The 16772-nt window shown below is 43.9% G+C and overlaps 2 protein-coding genes across 2 annotated transcripts in view; one reads left to right on the forward strand and one right to left on the reverse strand.

The window, feature by feature from the left end:
- LOC141108705 (uncharacterized) overlaps positions 1–375 on the reverse strand; it is a 112251-nt gene extending 111876 nt beyond the window's left edge. The window contains exon 1 of the mRNA XM_073600575.1: positions 110–375. The gene's annotated coding sequence lies outside the window, so the exon portion shown is untranslated. The remainder of the gene's footprint in view (positions 1–109) is intronic.
- Positions 1–16772, forward strand: part of LOC141108706 (uncharacterized) — a 71110-nt gene that overhangs the window by 2901 nt on the left and 51437 nt on the right. The gene's annotated exons all lie outside the window — the stretch shown is intronic.

The following is a 16772-nucleotide window of genomic DNA, read 5'->3' on the forward strand; positions in this document are numbered from 1 at the left end:
TTCATTTTTGCTAAATTAAATCCTTGAGCTCAACTATGCAAGTATATACTTATCAGAAGCAGAAAATACATCTAGAGGCTTTGGCTGGGAGGAGATGAGTAGCACTAACCTTGATAGAAGCAAAAATCCCAAGAGTAGGAATTATTCAATTTTTCCTTGCGGACATCCCTCCATACATTTTCATAGAACAGGGCAAAAGTATTGAAACTTCTACAGCTATAGCCAAAACTAGGAGTCTGCGTCAAAATATGAAGATAAGGCGATGATGTAAGTGTAAGAAATTCACAGTCCATGAGGGGTAAAGGTAATGGAAAAAAACTAAAAAAAAAAAAACAGTCAGATGTTCTTCTCCTTGTCTATTTAATCTAGAAAATTCAGGTTTCACACGTGAGTCGGTTGAAGATGTGGGTAGAGAATGCAAAGAGGCAGCAGGTGAAAGTGTATGTAGGTCAGGTAAGGGCGTGCTTACTTCTCTGTTCAGAACAGAGTGAAAGGCCAGGATGAAGAAGGTACAGATGTTTTTTTTTTTGTTTTTGTTTTTGTTTTTTGGACTTTATGCTGTAGATTTAATTTGCATAGAGAAAAAAAAATAACGTTTTGTTTTAATTTATTTTTTTATTTTTGTTTAATTAGGAACTTTTGCTGGAGACAAGTAGCTTTAATCATTTGCTAAAAAAAGTTGTACATCAATTTTCAAAACTTAAAAATTAACCATATTGAATTGTAATACCGGCTTAAAAAAAAAAACATTTTGACAAAAACGTGCGAGGCTCCAACGTTGGCCATTTTTTGTTGTATGAAGCAAGAGAAAAACATTTCACTCCATTAAATTTCTAGAGACTCCGGTACAGTAGATAAAAAAAAAAAAGAAAAAAAAAAAAGATTAGCAGAAGAAAAATAGACAAAGTCCCTTGAGTCTGCCCTTTCTTTCACTCTTTCTTTTTTTTTTTTTTTGAGGATAGACCTACATTCATCCCGATCATTTTTAGATTCACTAGCTGTTAATTAACTCATGACCTCTGCTGCTACCTCTTTCGGGAAAATAATACTTTCCTCTTGCTAGTCTGAGGTCATGTCCCGTCTCCTTGATTTCATCTTCACTTTGAAACTGCTGCAATCCTGAATCTTATTCGCACACTTTTCTGTAATTTTAAGTTAAAAACATTATTTTACAAATTTTCGGCCAGTGGATTTGCACATACATTTATTCTGTGGAAATAGGGCTACACTATATTACCAAAAGTATTGGGACCCCTGCCTTTACACGCACATGAACTTTAATGGCATCCCAGTCTTAGTCCGTAGGGTTCAATGTTGAGTTGTCCCAACCTTTGCAGCTATAACAGCTTCAACTCTTCTGGGAAGACTGTCCACAAGGCTTAAGAGTGTGTCTATGGGAATGTTTGACCATTCTTCCAGAAGCGCATTTGTGAGGTCAGGCACTGATGTTGGAGAAGAAGACCTGGCTTTCAGTCTCCACTCTAATGCCCCGTACACACGGTCGGATTTTCCGATGGAAAATGTCCGATCGGAGCGTGTTGTCGGAAATTCCGACCGTGTGTGGGCTCCATCGGACATTTTCCATCGGATTTTCCGACACACAAAGTTGGAGAGCAGGAGATAAAATTTTCCGACAACAAAATCCGTTGTCGGAAATTCCTATTGTGTGTACACAAATCCGACGGACAAAGTGCCACGCATGCTCAGAATAAATAAAGAGATGAAAGCTATTGGCCACTGCCCCGTTTATAGTCCCGACGTACGTGTTTTACGTCACCGTGTATAGAACGATCGGATTTTCCGACAACTTTGTGTGACCGTGTGTATGCAAGACAAGTTTGAGCCAACATCGGTCGGCAAAAAACCTAGGATTTTGTTGTCGGAATGTCCGAACAAAGTCCGACCGTGTGTACGGGGCATAATTCATCCCAAAGGTGTTCTATTGGGTTGAGGTCAGGACTGTGCAGGCCAGTCAAGTTCCTCCACCCCAAACTCCTTTATCCATGTCTTTATGGACCTTGCTTTGTGCACTGGCCCAAATGATTTGATGGAGAGGGGGGATTATGATGTGGGGTTGTTTTTCAGGGGTTGGGCTTGGCCCCTTAGTTCCAGTGAAGGGAACTCTTAAGACATCAGCACACCAAGACATTTTGGACAATTTCATGCTCCCAACTTTGTGGGGACAGTTTGGGGATGGCCCCTTCCTGTTCCAACATGACTGCGCATCAGTGCACAAATCAAGGTCCAAAAAATGGACATGGATGAGCGAGTTTGGGGTGGAGGAACTTGACTGGCTTGCACAGAGTCCTGACCTCAACCCGATAGAACACCTTTGGGATGAATTAGAGCAGAGACTGAAAGCCAGGCTTTCTTGTTCAACATCAGTGCCTGACCTCACAAATGCGCTTCTGGAAGAATGGTCAAACATTTCCCATAGACACACTCCTAAACCTTGTGGACAGCCTTCCCAGAAGAGTTGAAGCTGTTATAGCTGCAAAGGGTGGGCCAACTCAATATTGAACCCTACAGACTAAGACTGGGATGCCATTAAAGTTCATGTGAATGTAAAGACAGGTGTCCATATACTTTTGGTAAAATAGTGTATTTTAGGCTATTTATTTTCTCATCTGAATTAATTTTCTTTTGGTATGGCCAATAGTCCAATACTGCATTATGGCCACTAGATGGAGCTGACGAGCATATGAAATACATACATTTTTGTAACAAGTGAAAGGATGTAACAGTTCTATAGAATGTAGGAGGGCATTGGCTCATACAGTGCCTTGAAAAAGTATTCATACCCCTTGAAATTTTCCACATTTTGTCATGTTACAACCAAAAATGTAAATGTATTTTACTGGGATTTTATGTAATGGACCAACACAAAGTGGCACATAATTGTGAAGTGGAAGGAAAATGGTAAATGGTTTTCAAAAATTTTTACAAATAAATGTTAAAAGTGTGGTGTAGGGGGGGCGTTGTCTGGACCGGCATGGTGCGAGGAGTGCTGCTCGGGAGCTCCGCTTGCCTAAAATCCGTTATCACATATGACTACTGCCCCGAGCAATTTGCTCCATTGGCAAGCTACTAGCCTCTGTGATTCCCGGGATACAGACTCAAACCTGCATATCCTTTTGTTTCCCCCATGCATGTGATCCTGGAGATTTTAGACTGGGAGTCTCACTCCTCGAGCTGCTGCTCGCTCTGCAGCGAATAATCACTCCCTAGTTGTGGGAGCCCTAACAGGCCCCGCTTTTTTCAATACCAAATGTAACGTTTGCAATTCAGCACAAGCATTGTTTCCCTGGACTGTCTGGTCCCCGCAGAGAGCCCTGGGAAGGTACTCGGGGCGCTGGCTGCCTGGGCAAGCCAGTGTATTCATTTCTAACCTGTTTATGTTCCACTGTTGGTTTAAAGTTTTGCAACCACTTTATGTTGAGAAGAGCTTTATTTTCTGGGATTTGATTGGTGACATCGGTGATGTGCGATGCACTGGAGCCCTGCATGTGACTACATCATCTGGACTTCAGTGGATCACATCTTATTATCCTGTCCCCGCTGCCCTGGGCTCCTCGGACCACTTGTGGGACGGCTCGTGACGTCTGGACGCTGGCCCGGGATATCGGGGACACTGATAGACACCTAACCATGATATGCCTAAGTTAAAATGTATTACATGGAATGTGCGAGGTATCAGAGCTAGACCTAAGAGAAATGCAGCCCAGCCATACCTCAAAGCTCAACGTGCAGAGCTTATGGTACTGGTGGAGACTCATCTCACAGGCCAACTATTGGTGACACTTAAGAAACCTTGGGTGGGATGGCTCTACCAGGCCCCTCATACTGCTAACTCTAGAGGAGTCGCGATATTGGTGGCCAAAACAGCACAATTCACTCTATTGACGCTTAGATCTAACCCTCAATGGAGGTTCTTATTTCTACATGCCAGAATAAATGGCCTGGAGCTCCTTATAATGGCAGTCTACATACCTCCCCCTTTCCAATTTGCTGTCTTAACAGAAGGTCTCTCTTTTATGTCCCAATTTCCCACTGTTAGGGGACTTTAATAATGTGGCAGATAGGGAGCTGGACAGACTGACGCTGACGCCTCCTGACAACCCCTCCCACTCACATACCAGATTCGGCAAACTTCTTACTGGACTTTCTTTGGTAGATACCTGGAGACATTGCCACCCTCAAGACAGGGTGTTTTCATGCTTCTCAGTAGCGCATAATTCTATGTCACGAATAGACTTAATATTAATATCCTGCTCTCTTCTCCTAATACTTCGAGAAGTAGGTTTCAACCCCCGCGTACTCTCTGATCATGCTCCCTATTGGGCTGAACTCAGGCTCGACCCCCCCCCCTTTTGGTTATCAGTGGTTCCTGGCATAGAGGAGGTAGGTACCGAGTGGGATTTCTTTTTTCAAACCAATAGGAACACAGCGCCACTTGATGTGGTTTGGGATTCTTTCAAATCTCACGCCCGTATGAAACTAGCTCAGCATATAGTCAGGTATAGGAAAACCTCCTCACAAGTGATCAGGCTGGCAGAACAATCCCTAGCAGATATAGAGAAAGTTATCTAACAATCCCTCACCACCCACAGCCGACCAGCTAAAATTACAAGCCCGAGTGGTAAATAGCCTCCACTTTGAAAAAGCGGAGAAAAAAATATTGTACAGCAAGTAGAGGATGTATAAGTGTGGGGAACGGGCCTACCTAGCTCATATGGATCACAGACCGCCAACTGTGGTTTCCCTTCATAACAATGATGATGTACTGATCACTGACCCTGATATGGTGGCTGGGAAATTCTGCTCCTTTTTCGCATCTCTGTATTTTTCCACTGCTAACAACCCCAGAGAGGAAGTGGAGACACTCCTAGCTGGCATAGACTTGCCCACACTTTTACAATCGCAGACTGAGATGCTGGAGGCCCCCATTACAAAGATGACATAGCAGAGGCAATGTTCCACCTCAACCCATCAAAAGCAACCGGGTCGGATGGTCTCCCCTTGTTTTATACAACATACAATGAAACCCTGGTCCCCAGGCTATACGAGCTATTTTCTCATATTCAAATCCGGCTCCGTACCTCAATCCATGTGCAAGGCCTTTATAGTACTCATACCTAAACCTGGCAAAAATCTAGAATTCCCCGAATCATACCATCCCATATCCCTTCTCCAACTAGATATTAAAATTTTGGCCAAGGTCCTGGCACTACGTTTGAACAAAGTGATTCTTACCTTGATCCACCCGGATCAGACGGGGTTTATGCCAGCAAAGAATACGGCCTATAATCTCCGTAGATTACATATGAACTTAGAAGCTGAGCATGACCAGATGGGATCCAGAGTTGTGGTGTCTCTTGACGCCGCAAAGGCGTTCGACTCAATTGAGTGGGATTACCTCTGGAAATGCTTGGCGCGGTTTGGACTCGGACCCAACTTTGTTAGATGGATCCAACTCCTCCAAAACCCTAGTACCAGGGTACTGGTCAATGGGAGAGTCTCTGGCGCCTTTCGAGGGGCACGCGTCAGGGATGTCCCCTATCCCCCCTATTATATGCTCTGACATGGAGCTCCTCGCATCTTCGTTGCAATCGCACCAGGGAATTGAGGGTCTGCGGTGCAGGGACTTGGTGGAAACATTGAGTCTATACACTGACGATATGCTGCTATACTTAACAGATGCCGGCCCTTCTCTAGAGACAGCACTAAAAGTAATACAAACATTTGGTAATTACTCAGGATTAAAGATAAACTGGGACAAATCCCAGGTCCTTCCCATTGACATAGGCGCCCCTACAAAAACCCAAGCCTCCTTAGTTCCATGAAATTTTTAGGCATAGTCATCACCCGCTCCCCAGAAGATTATGTCAAACTAAACATAGAACCCCTGATTGCGACCCTGAAAACTAAGACACAGACATGGGCCAAATTACCTCTAGGTGTAATGGGCCGTGTAAACTTAATAAAAATGATCCTACTCCCCAAGTTCCTCTACGTACTATGGCACGCCCTGGTCTACCTTCCCCTCAAAATGTTTAAGTCTATAGAAGCTATCCTTAACTCCTTTGTGTGGGGCACAACCCGACACAGACTGTCATGGCAAGTGCTGAAGAACCCCACAGATTTAGGGGGTACAGCACTTCCTGACTTCAACTTATACTACTTGGCAGCACAATTATCCCACTTCTATTATGTAGATAAACATGACAAAGACCGATACCTGGCCCTAGTATGCTCCCCACACACTCGCGTACACACCCATCCCTTACAAATTCTCTTCAGAGACCCAGCAGACCCCTGGGTACTAAGCAGCCGCAGAGGGCTACTGTATAACCACTGTAAAATTTGGGAAGTAGTTAGACATAGACTGAAAACGCCGCCCACGCACTCGCATACACCACTGTGGGATAACCCAGGCCTAAAAGAACTATTATCCATACCAGATCATAACTTATGGATTACCCAGGGTGTGGTGAATCTGTCAGATGTTTATTGCGATACTACCATGAAATCGTTTCAACAGCTAAAGGATGAATTTAATCTCCCTAATTCCATGCACTTCCGTTACCTCCAGCTCCGCCATGCCCTCCAGACTCAATTTCATGATAATCCTTCTAACCTAGATCAAGTGGATATCCTTTGTATAATAACGGGACAAGACTCCTTTAAACTTATTTCAGTATTCTACAATACTCTTCTCCGCCCCACAGTAACAACACTTGCTTATAGATTGAAGGATCAATGGGCTGGCGACGTGGGGGAGCTGGGGGGTGATGAATGGGAGGACGCATTGGACACCTGTTGAAAGATCTCCACTAGGCTCTCAGATTGGCTTACACAACTATATATCTTACATAGATCTTATATGACTCCCCTTCGCCTGGCCAAATACAGACATGACCACAACCCACTTTGCCCCAGATGTGACAGTCCTTCTAGCACCTTCTTCCATCTTATCTGGTCATGCCCAGTAATACAAGGCTATTGGTCCCATATAGTAAAGTTCATACATGATGAGATGGGGTCCCCCCTGACGTTATGCCCTAAACCATGCTTACTGGGAGTGTTCCCAGACCAAGACTCAGATAAATTTCACATTCTATTTTTACAAGAGTCTCTGTTCACAGCTAGGTTACTTATAGCGAGAAAATGGCTAAGGGCAATACCACCGACAATCCAGGAATGGATCTCCGCCATTAACAACGTCTTACCCTACAAAAAGGAAATCTATGCCCATAGGGGTTGCCCGGCCAAACATGGGAAAATTTGGGACTCCTGGTTGGAAAACGCAGCCACGTGCAATGAAACAACTGAATGCTTACCTGAACACTAAATACTCAATCTAATGCGTACTCTTCCTCTGTAATACACTAAATAGTTGGGCTACTCATGTATATGGTTTTAACTATCGTTTCCGTGTGATACATGAAGTAATGTACATGCTGTTTAAATATGTTACATAATACGACCTTTATACTACTCTTCTGACTGTGATACCAGTCAGTAATTTGTAAATGTATACTCTTCTCAATAAAATAACTCTGTTATTTGTAAAAAAAAATAAAATTGCAGCCACTATGCCCGTCAATTGCGACCGCTGTGCCCCATCAAATTAAACCACTGTGCCTGTCAAATTAAGCCACTGTGCCCGCCAATTGCAGCCACTGTGCCAGTCAATCGCAGCCACTGTGCCCCGTCAAATTAAGCCACTGTGCCCGTCAGTTGCAGCCACTGTGCCCAGTCAATTGCAGACACTGTGCCCAGTCAATTGCAGCCACTGTGCCCAGTCAATTGCAGCCACTGTGCCCAGTCAATTGCAGCCACTGTGCCCAGTCAATTGCAGCCACTGTGCCAGTCAATTGCAGCCACTGTGCCCAGTCAATTGCAGCCACTGTGCCCAGTCAATTGCAGCCACTGTGCCCAGTCAATTGCAGCCACTGTGCCCAGTCAATTGCAGCCACTGTGCCCAGTCAATTGCAGCCACTGTGCCCAGTCAATTGCAGCCACTGTGCCCCGCCAAAAGGGCGAGAGAGAGAGAGGGACAGAGAGAAACACAGAGACAGAGACACCCCTTTTTTTTTTTTTTCTTTAATCTTCGTTCTGTGACTGTCCCACTCCCAGTCACAGCCACCATGGCCATTATCCAGTGTGACTCTGGGAGGTTGAGGGTGAGCGAGAAGGGGGTGTCGCCGTGCTGGCGTTCTCCTGATCTCCTGCTGTGTGCATATCACTTCGCCGCATATCAGCCAGTCAGTGCAATGGGTGGCGTCGCGACGATCATGATATCACACAGGTAAACTACGTCTGCCGCCGCTGCAGTTTAAACTATTTTCTCTCCCTTTCTCCGGCGCTTAGACACTCAGGGCTTTTGGCCCCACATTCAGGACTCCAGCCTCAATAGCTCCAGTTTAACGACGCCTATAGTCCTGTGGACAGATTCTCCCACCTGAATTTTCCCACCTGAGTCACCATGGACCTCTTGGCTGCTTCTCTGATTAATGCTCTCTTTGCCCGGCCTGTCAGTTTAGGTGGACGGCCATGTCTTGGTAGGTTTGCAGTTGGGCCATACTCTTTCCATTTTCGGATGATGGATTGAACAGAGCTCCGTGAGATGTTCAAAGCTTGGAATATTTTATTTATAACCTAACCCTGCTTTAATCTTCTCCACAACTTTATCCCTGACCTGTCTGGTGTGTTCCTTGGCCTTCATGATGCTGTTTGTTTACTAAGATTCTCTAACAAACCTCTGAGGGCTTCACAGAACAGGGGTATTTATACGGAGATTAAATTACACACAGGTGGACTGTATTTACTAATTAGGTGACTTCTGAAGGCAATTGGTTCCACTAGATTTTAGTTAGGGGTATCAGAGTAAAGGGGGCTAAATACAAATGTACCCCACACTTTTTACATATTTATTTGTAAAAAACATTTGAAAACCAATTATTGTTTTCCTTCCACTTCACAATTATGTGCCACTTTGTGTTGGTCTATCACATAAAATCCCAATAAAATACATTTACGTTTTTTGTTGTAACATGACAAAATGTGGACAATTTCAAGGGGTATGAATACTTTTTCAAGGCACTGTAAATATAATCATTGGTTGCATTTATTTTCTAAAGAAAGCCTAAAGAACATTTTTTTTTTCCTGATTCACACGGAAATAAATGCACATGCAGTTTTACTGGACAAATGACTATGCAATTTTTTTTCTTTATAAATAGGCCCCATTCACACCTAGCGATTTGAAACATTATGTTTTTAATTTTTTTTTAGACATGCACAGTGCATATGGGCCCTGCCCCCCGCCCCCCACTTCTTCCTTACCAGATTTGATTTACAGCAGCAGGAGTCAATGACTCTCATTGCTCCCAGTGTCCTCTTTGAGACCCGGGAGAGAGCAGAGACCAGATGAAGCCGGGCACAGGTAAGTGTTTCGGGGGCAAACAGCAACTCCACCGTCTATTGATAATCTATCATGGCTCAAGCCATCAGAATATAAAACCCTTACTAACCCAATCACCCTTCATTCTCTGTCATTGTGGAAAAGGCTCTTCGGGTCTCATGTCCCCTCATATCCCACTATGCTTCATCCTTCGTCATTGGGCTTTTTATCCAGAAGAACAAGGAAGGCACCTCAAAATACCAGCAGTTTATTAAAAGTCACAATTAAATACACTTATGCCCCGTACACACGGTCGGATTTTCCGACGGAAAATGTGTGATAGGACCTTGTTGTCGGAAATTCCGACCGTGTGTAGGCTCCATCACACATTTTCCATCGGATTTTCCGACACACAAAGTTTGAGAGCAGGCTATAAAATTTTCCGACAACAAAATCCTTTGTCGGAAATTCCGATCGTGTGTACACAAATCCGACGGACAAAGTGCCACGCATGCTCAGAATAAATAAAGAGATGAAAGCTATTGGCCACTGCCCCGTTTATAGTCCCGACGTACGTGTTTTACGTCACCGCGTTCAGAACGATCGGATTTTCCGACAACTTTGTGTGACCGTGTGTATGCAAGACAAGTTTGAGCCAACATCCGTTGGAAAAAATCCTAGGATTTTGTTGTCGGAATGTCCGAGCAAAGTCCGACCATGTGTACGGGGCATTAGAAGAAGTAGAGGTTTAGTAGACTGATCCTAACATAACATTCCTGGCAGGGCTCCTGTCAGTGTCCCTCCATCTATCTGTGTGACGGACAGCAACTGCCAGGGTAAGATTGGAGCACCAAGTCAAGATGGCCACCACTCTTTAGGGACCACAGTGGAAGGCACGTACTGGAAGTGATGTCAGGAAAAGGGCAGTGACACGTTTTGGAGCATGCACAAAGGCTCCTTCCTCATAACCTAGTCCACAGTATAGAGAGCCAGTTTAAATGGGGCAATGAGTGGGCAGCCCAGAAAGGAGGTATAATCAGAAGGTGGGCGGCACAGTTTGATGGATGGACAATAAAAGTGTGTACTGACGTATCTACAGCCGCAAATACTATATGGGACTAAACACCATTATTGCGGTTATAGATACTTCAGTACACATTGTTATTGTCCATCAATCAACCTGTACAGGCCACCTCCTGATTATACCTCCCTTTTTGGACCACCTACTCCCTTCCCTTTGCCACATTTACAGCTCTGGAGCATCTACTGGAGCCAGGGTCTGGTTCTCCCTCAGAGCTGGGGTCCCAATCAGGCAGCAGACGCAGCAAGTCCTGCAGCGGTATTGGCTGAAGAGGTCTGGTAGATCAGCATGGCCTCCCAGTAGGAAAGAGGAACCCCCCTTGCATACGGTCAACTGTAAGAGGAAGCCTCATCAATAGGTACATTCCATTTGGTGCAATTTCTCCAGCAATGGTTACAGCATCGCTCTCCTTTGCAGAATGGCCTTAGAGATATCAGACAATATGGAAATTCGTATATACTCTTATATAAGAACCAAAAAGAAACCACAGAAATACAACTAAGGTGAAGTGGTGGGGGGATTTTTACCTAGTTTCCAGAGTGCCACTTTGTGGAGGATCACAGATATGGTGTCGACCAGGTTCTCTGGACCAGTCGCCTCTGGCAGGCCCCAGAGTCACAAGTTGTTTGGGCGGCTCCGATTCTCCAGGTCCACCATGTGAAGCTGTACCAGTTGGTCCTGGTATGCAAAGTTCCCCTGTTCCAACTTGGTCACCGGAAGCTCTAGGGCAGTGACTGCAGTCTCTCCTTTGGATAATCGTTCATCGTTTCTCCATCCTCCTTTGGAATTAAGTCCCAATTAAATCTATCTAGACTGCACCAACTTACTAGTTCGACCTCTAATAAAACATTCCCAGTGTTAAACGAGCAAAATATATTGCCACCCTCAGAGGTATTCAGCTACCTCCAAGTTAAACTTTTTCTTACTTCACATAACAGTGTACATTCAGACAGGGATCAGATGATTACGTTCGAGTGTTTCTGTTCCATTGACTTTTCATTTTCAACCGGACTGGTCCGAAGGTCTATCCGATGGACTTTCGGGGGACTTCCGACAGACTTTCCCAATGTACGGACTTGCCTACACACGATCATACCAAAGTCCGACGAATTTGTACATGATGACGTAGGACAGGACTGAGATAAGGAAGTTGATAGCCAGTAGCCAATAGCTGCCCTAGCGTCTGTTTTCGTCCGTCGGACTAGCATACAGACGAGCTAGGAACTGGGTTCCGCGGAGTTCCGGCGTAAAGATTTGAAACATGTTCCAAATCTAAAGTCCGTCAGATTTTCGACTGGAAAAAGTCCACTGCAGGTCCGATGAAGCCCACACATGGTCGAATTGTCCGCTGGACTCAGTCCGTCGGATCAGTCCAGTTCAAAAGTCCACTCATGTGTACGCGGCATTAGACTTTCCAGGCTTTATTTACTTCTGATGTCCATTCTGCACCCCCCTTCGTAATTATACTGTATGTTAGCAAGGTATGCCAGGGCTTGCATATAACTCCAACTATTTTGTCTGAATTTCTTGAAAACTTGTAATAAAATTATGAAAAATAAAAATTTGTCTTTGGACTTATTTTGTGTCCTGGGTTAAACTGCTGCATCAGGATCCCACTGCTAGACTCCAGGTTACCAGGATCATCTCTGCTCCATTTTTAGGGGAACCAGGCAGGGTTGCTCTTTGTTGCCTCTCTTGCTCACACTGGCCATTGAGCCATCGGCTCCAAAACTAAGGGAAGATTCTACAGTGCAAGGCCTGGTGGGTGACACATCCTCAATGTTTCCCTCCTTGTTGGACACCAAGCAAGGGTCACATGAGAGGCCTACCCCGGTGTGGGTTCTTCTGGGGATGCTAGGCACCTTGAACAGTCATGCTGGAACAGGAAGGGGCCATCTCCAAACTGTTCACCTAAAGTTGGGAGCGTGAAATTGACCAAAATGTCTTGGCATGCTGACGCCTTAAGAGTTCCCTCCATTAGGGTGTTGAATCTACCTGTATTTGTTTGTTATGTAACTTATTATGTGATGCTGCTGAACATCTGATCTGGGCTGACGGCTAGATCCATCCCCTATTCTAATCCATGTTATTCCTTTTTTTTTTTTCTACAAAAAAAAAAGCGTTCCCTTCACTGGAACTAAGGGGCCAAGTCCAACCCCTGAAAAACAGCCCCATATCATAATCCCCCCTCCACCAAATGATTTGGACCAGTGCACAAAACAAGCTCCATAAAGATGAGCGAGTTTGGGGTGGAGGAACTAGATTGGCCTGCACAGAGTCCTGACCTCAACCCGATAGAACACCTTTGGGACGAATTAGAGTGGAGACTGCGAGTAAGGCCTTCTTGTTGAACATCAGTGCCTGACCTCACAAATGCACTTCTGGAAGAATGGTCAAACATTCCTATAGACACACTCTAAACCTTGTGGACAGCCTTCCCAGAAGAGCTGAAGCTGTTATAGCTGCAAAGGGTGGGGCCAACTCAATATTGAACCCTACGGACGAAGACTGGGATGCCATTAAAGTTCATGTGCGTGTAAAGGCAGGTGTCCCAATACTTTTGGTATTATTATAGTGTATCTGTACCAGCTTTATGATGGAGGGGCATTTATATTGTACAACCCCAACAGGAAATTGGCCCACGGAATGTGATGACCCTCTCTAATACCAATCTGAAATCACTAATTTTTACAGCCAAATCATAGCCAAACTAGATACTAGGCTTCCCTAAATTGAAGGTCCCGTTCACAGCTAGTGATGCTTCCGCGTTGCGTTTTTTACGTGTTTGTTTGCATGTTTATGTAGAGAAGTATCAATGTACATTGTAAATTTCGAGTTGTGTATTATTGTATAATAATATTTTGTTCAATTCTTGTTTTATTGATACAATTATACTTTCTTGAAACATACATTGCATCATTGTATATCATTTGCATTTGGCAATAAAAAAAAAAAAAAATCCAAAATATTAATTATAATGATCTCAGTGCCAACACAACCTACACCATAAACAATAATTAGTGTTCATGAAACTCCATACAGCAAATATTGATTCAATAACCTCCAACAGCTTTCATTACTCCTTCATCCCAGTATATTCCACCTCCATATGCTGTATGTGTAAACCCAGGAAGGCTTACCAGATGTACAGTATCTGACGCTTTATCACTAAGTAGGTTATAAATTGCCAAACAAATAGATCGTATTCCTCTCCTCTCCTCAAATACAGCCAGGAACATTTCTCCTCTCCTCTGATTGTACCTCATTACCTCCACTTATCACCATGTGGCAAATAATTAACACAAATAACCCCAAAAGCGTAATATGTTAAAACAAGTGCTTAATTTGAATACCAAATAAACACTCACATTAGAAGCTCTTGGGCAGAGCTTACCACCTTCCTGTACATCTAAAATAACGATACTTTGGTAACGAATCTTCAGTTCTCCCCCTTAACTGAGTTTGAAAAACTATGTCTAGAGGGCTCGTCCCCTAAAGGTATGATCTCACGCACTTATCAACTCCAGACCATGGATTTATCACCAGCCGGACCACGGCATGCCTATATGGGTAAGTGGGAGCAGGCCTTGGGTGTAGATATATCCCTGAACGCGTGGCAGCTCATATGGTCGCAGGCCTCTAAGAGCTCCATCTGTACGCTCTATAAAGAGAATCAATATAAGATTCTATTTCATTGGTATCAGACCCCTGACCTGCTCCACTCCATATACCTCTCAGCCGACCCCCGATGTTGGCGATGCTGTAAGGATAGGGGGGGCGCTATTTCATGTCTATTGGACTTGCCCTCTACTCACACCCTATTGGCAGATGGTGCACTCCCTGCTTCAATCCATCTTTGGTACTGGGGTGCCCTTCGACCCGAAAATTTTCCTTCTGGGCCTCCCACCTACCTCCTTCTCTAAACTGTTCAAAAAACTCTTAGCACACGTGCTAACTGCAGCGCGGTGTTTGGTGGCCCTGAAGTGGAAAAAGAGGGAACCCCCCTCACTATTCGAGCTGCACTCCAGGATCAGAGATGTTAAAAGAATGGAGTACCTGACGGCCTCTCTAAATGACTCTCTTGATAAACATAATCGAGTATGGGAGCCCTGGGTCTTGTTGGAGACTTCTACTACCTAATGCTCCGTAACCCTCGATTTCGCTGAGACTGTCAGTACCTATGATTGGTGCCTTTCAGGTGGCTCCGGGCTTTGGGGGTGGGTGGTTGTCCTCTCTTCTTCTCTCTCCTTCACTACTCTCCATTCTTAAATACTACTTTGCCCGTATATCATGCCCTGCCTTTTAATACCACTGTGACAGACCCAACTGTGACAGGGGCTTTTGGAGGGGACTAGGTGCAAGCCTCCTACCCACTGATTATGGGTCATGGAGCGAGCAGATCATTCTCTAATGATGGACACCCATGTGATGAACACTTAAGCCCCGTACACACGATTGGACTTTCCAACAACAAAACCGTGGACTTTGGTCCGAAGGGTGTTGGCTAAGACTTTTCACACGGTCACACAAATGTTGGCCAACAATTACGAACGTAGTGATGTACTAGACGTACTACGTGTTTTTTTTTCAGCTCTTTAGCGCCACCCTTTGGGCTCCTTCTGCTAATTTCGTGTTAGTAGAAGTTTGGTGAGTGTTGATTAGCGCTTTTCTTTTCGCGTTTTTCATTTCGTGCTTTTCAGTTTGTTTCTGAGCGGCCGTTCGTCAACCAGACATGCTGCGGAATCGGAGGAGATAACGTGTTATTTATTATTGGCCTTGGAGTTTTTGCTTTGACATTATTTCTTTGGTTGAATAATGATTTGATTTGGTATATTTTCTATATTTTTGGATGTATAGAATGCACTTTTTGGTTAAGTTCTATTGGCAGATAGCATGTCTATTTTTTTTTTTCTTAATGTACATTAAAAAAATTGTGGAGAATAATACTTGGCTATGAGTTTTACTTCAAATGGGAGTCGGCAGTTACATTTTAAAAAATACAATGTAAAATTGACAAGGGACACCAACATAGTTGTATCTTTGTTCATAAGAAACTACGGGATAATGGTGTTGTGGTAACTTGCACAAATAATAAAAAAAAAAACAAAACATAATAATATTATTCTTGATATCACTAGAAAAAAAAAGCCTTTGAAAATTTGTTTGCAATAACTCCATCAGTATCACCAGCAAAGCAGCTTCATTATTAATTATCCCATTAAAGAAGAAGAGAATTGTGCGCTGCATTTCGAGATTTCATAATTTGCCGCGTCACGAATGTCAATTCTCCATTACAAACGCTAGTTTACAAGACCGACAGCTTCTGCTTCCGAGCATGCGTGTTTGTACTTTGGACTTTTGTCCGACGGACTTGTGTACACACGATCGGAAAGACCGACAACACACATTTTTTGGCGGAAAATTTGAGAACATGCTAGCCAACATGTGTTGGCGGAAAGTCCGACAGCAATTGTCCGATGGAGCGTACACACGGTCGGACTTTCGGCCAACGAGCTCACATCCAACATTTCCCATCGGAAAGTCCGATCGTGTGTACAGGGCATAAGAGTGAGGCTTGGATTAATTCTCTGAATAAGGACAATAAAGCATCCCTTCTAGGGTGGATGGAAAGGTGCAATATTAATCTTGTACAGGTTAATAGTCAGAGGGAATATGGTGGCCCTCCTGCAGACTGAGTTGGAGAACTCCTTCACTTAGGACAGAAATATTTATCAACAATATCCCTCAAGAAATCTATAAAGATAAATGATTCCACCTTTTCAGACTGCTGGAATATTGTATGAGCTTGTTTCAGACTGGTGCAAGGGAGACAAGGTGGGATCCCTGTTAATCAAAGAATAGTCTGGGCACCTAGGATTGATTAAGTGACTATTTGTTTATTAAGCATTATGTTTATGTTGGCTGTTCTTTAGCTATGTTAATTATATTCTTGTTTACAGTTTGCAGGGTTAGGGTAATGTGATCAAACGCTTATCTGATCTTGCATTGTATATATTCTGTGTCAATGTCCAATAAAGAGTTGCAGTTCCAGTATGCACCTAAGCTAGTGTCATCTAGTATCTTGGGTGCAATATTCAGCTATAACATCGGCTTCCTGGTTCCAGACTGGAGGAAGCTACGTATATCTTGATGGAAGCACCCAAGCTGGGTGCTGGACAGTTCCATCACAACCACCACCAGTATAAAGCCATAAACTGAAAATATTAGTCCATTGAGGGCACACAAACACAATAAATTACCCAATTGTTTGGCAAAATATAAAAA

The sequence above is a fragment of the Aquarana catesbeiana genome, linkage group LG09 (genome assembly GCF_042186555.1).
Source record: "Aquarana catesbeiana isolate 2022-GZ linkage group LG09, ASM4218655v1, whole genome shotgun sequence".
Taxonomy (NCBI): Eukaryota; Metazoa; Chordata; class Amphibia; order Anura; family Ranidae; genus Aquarana; species Aquarana catesbeiana.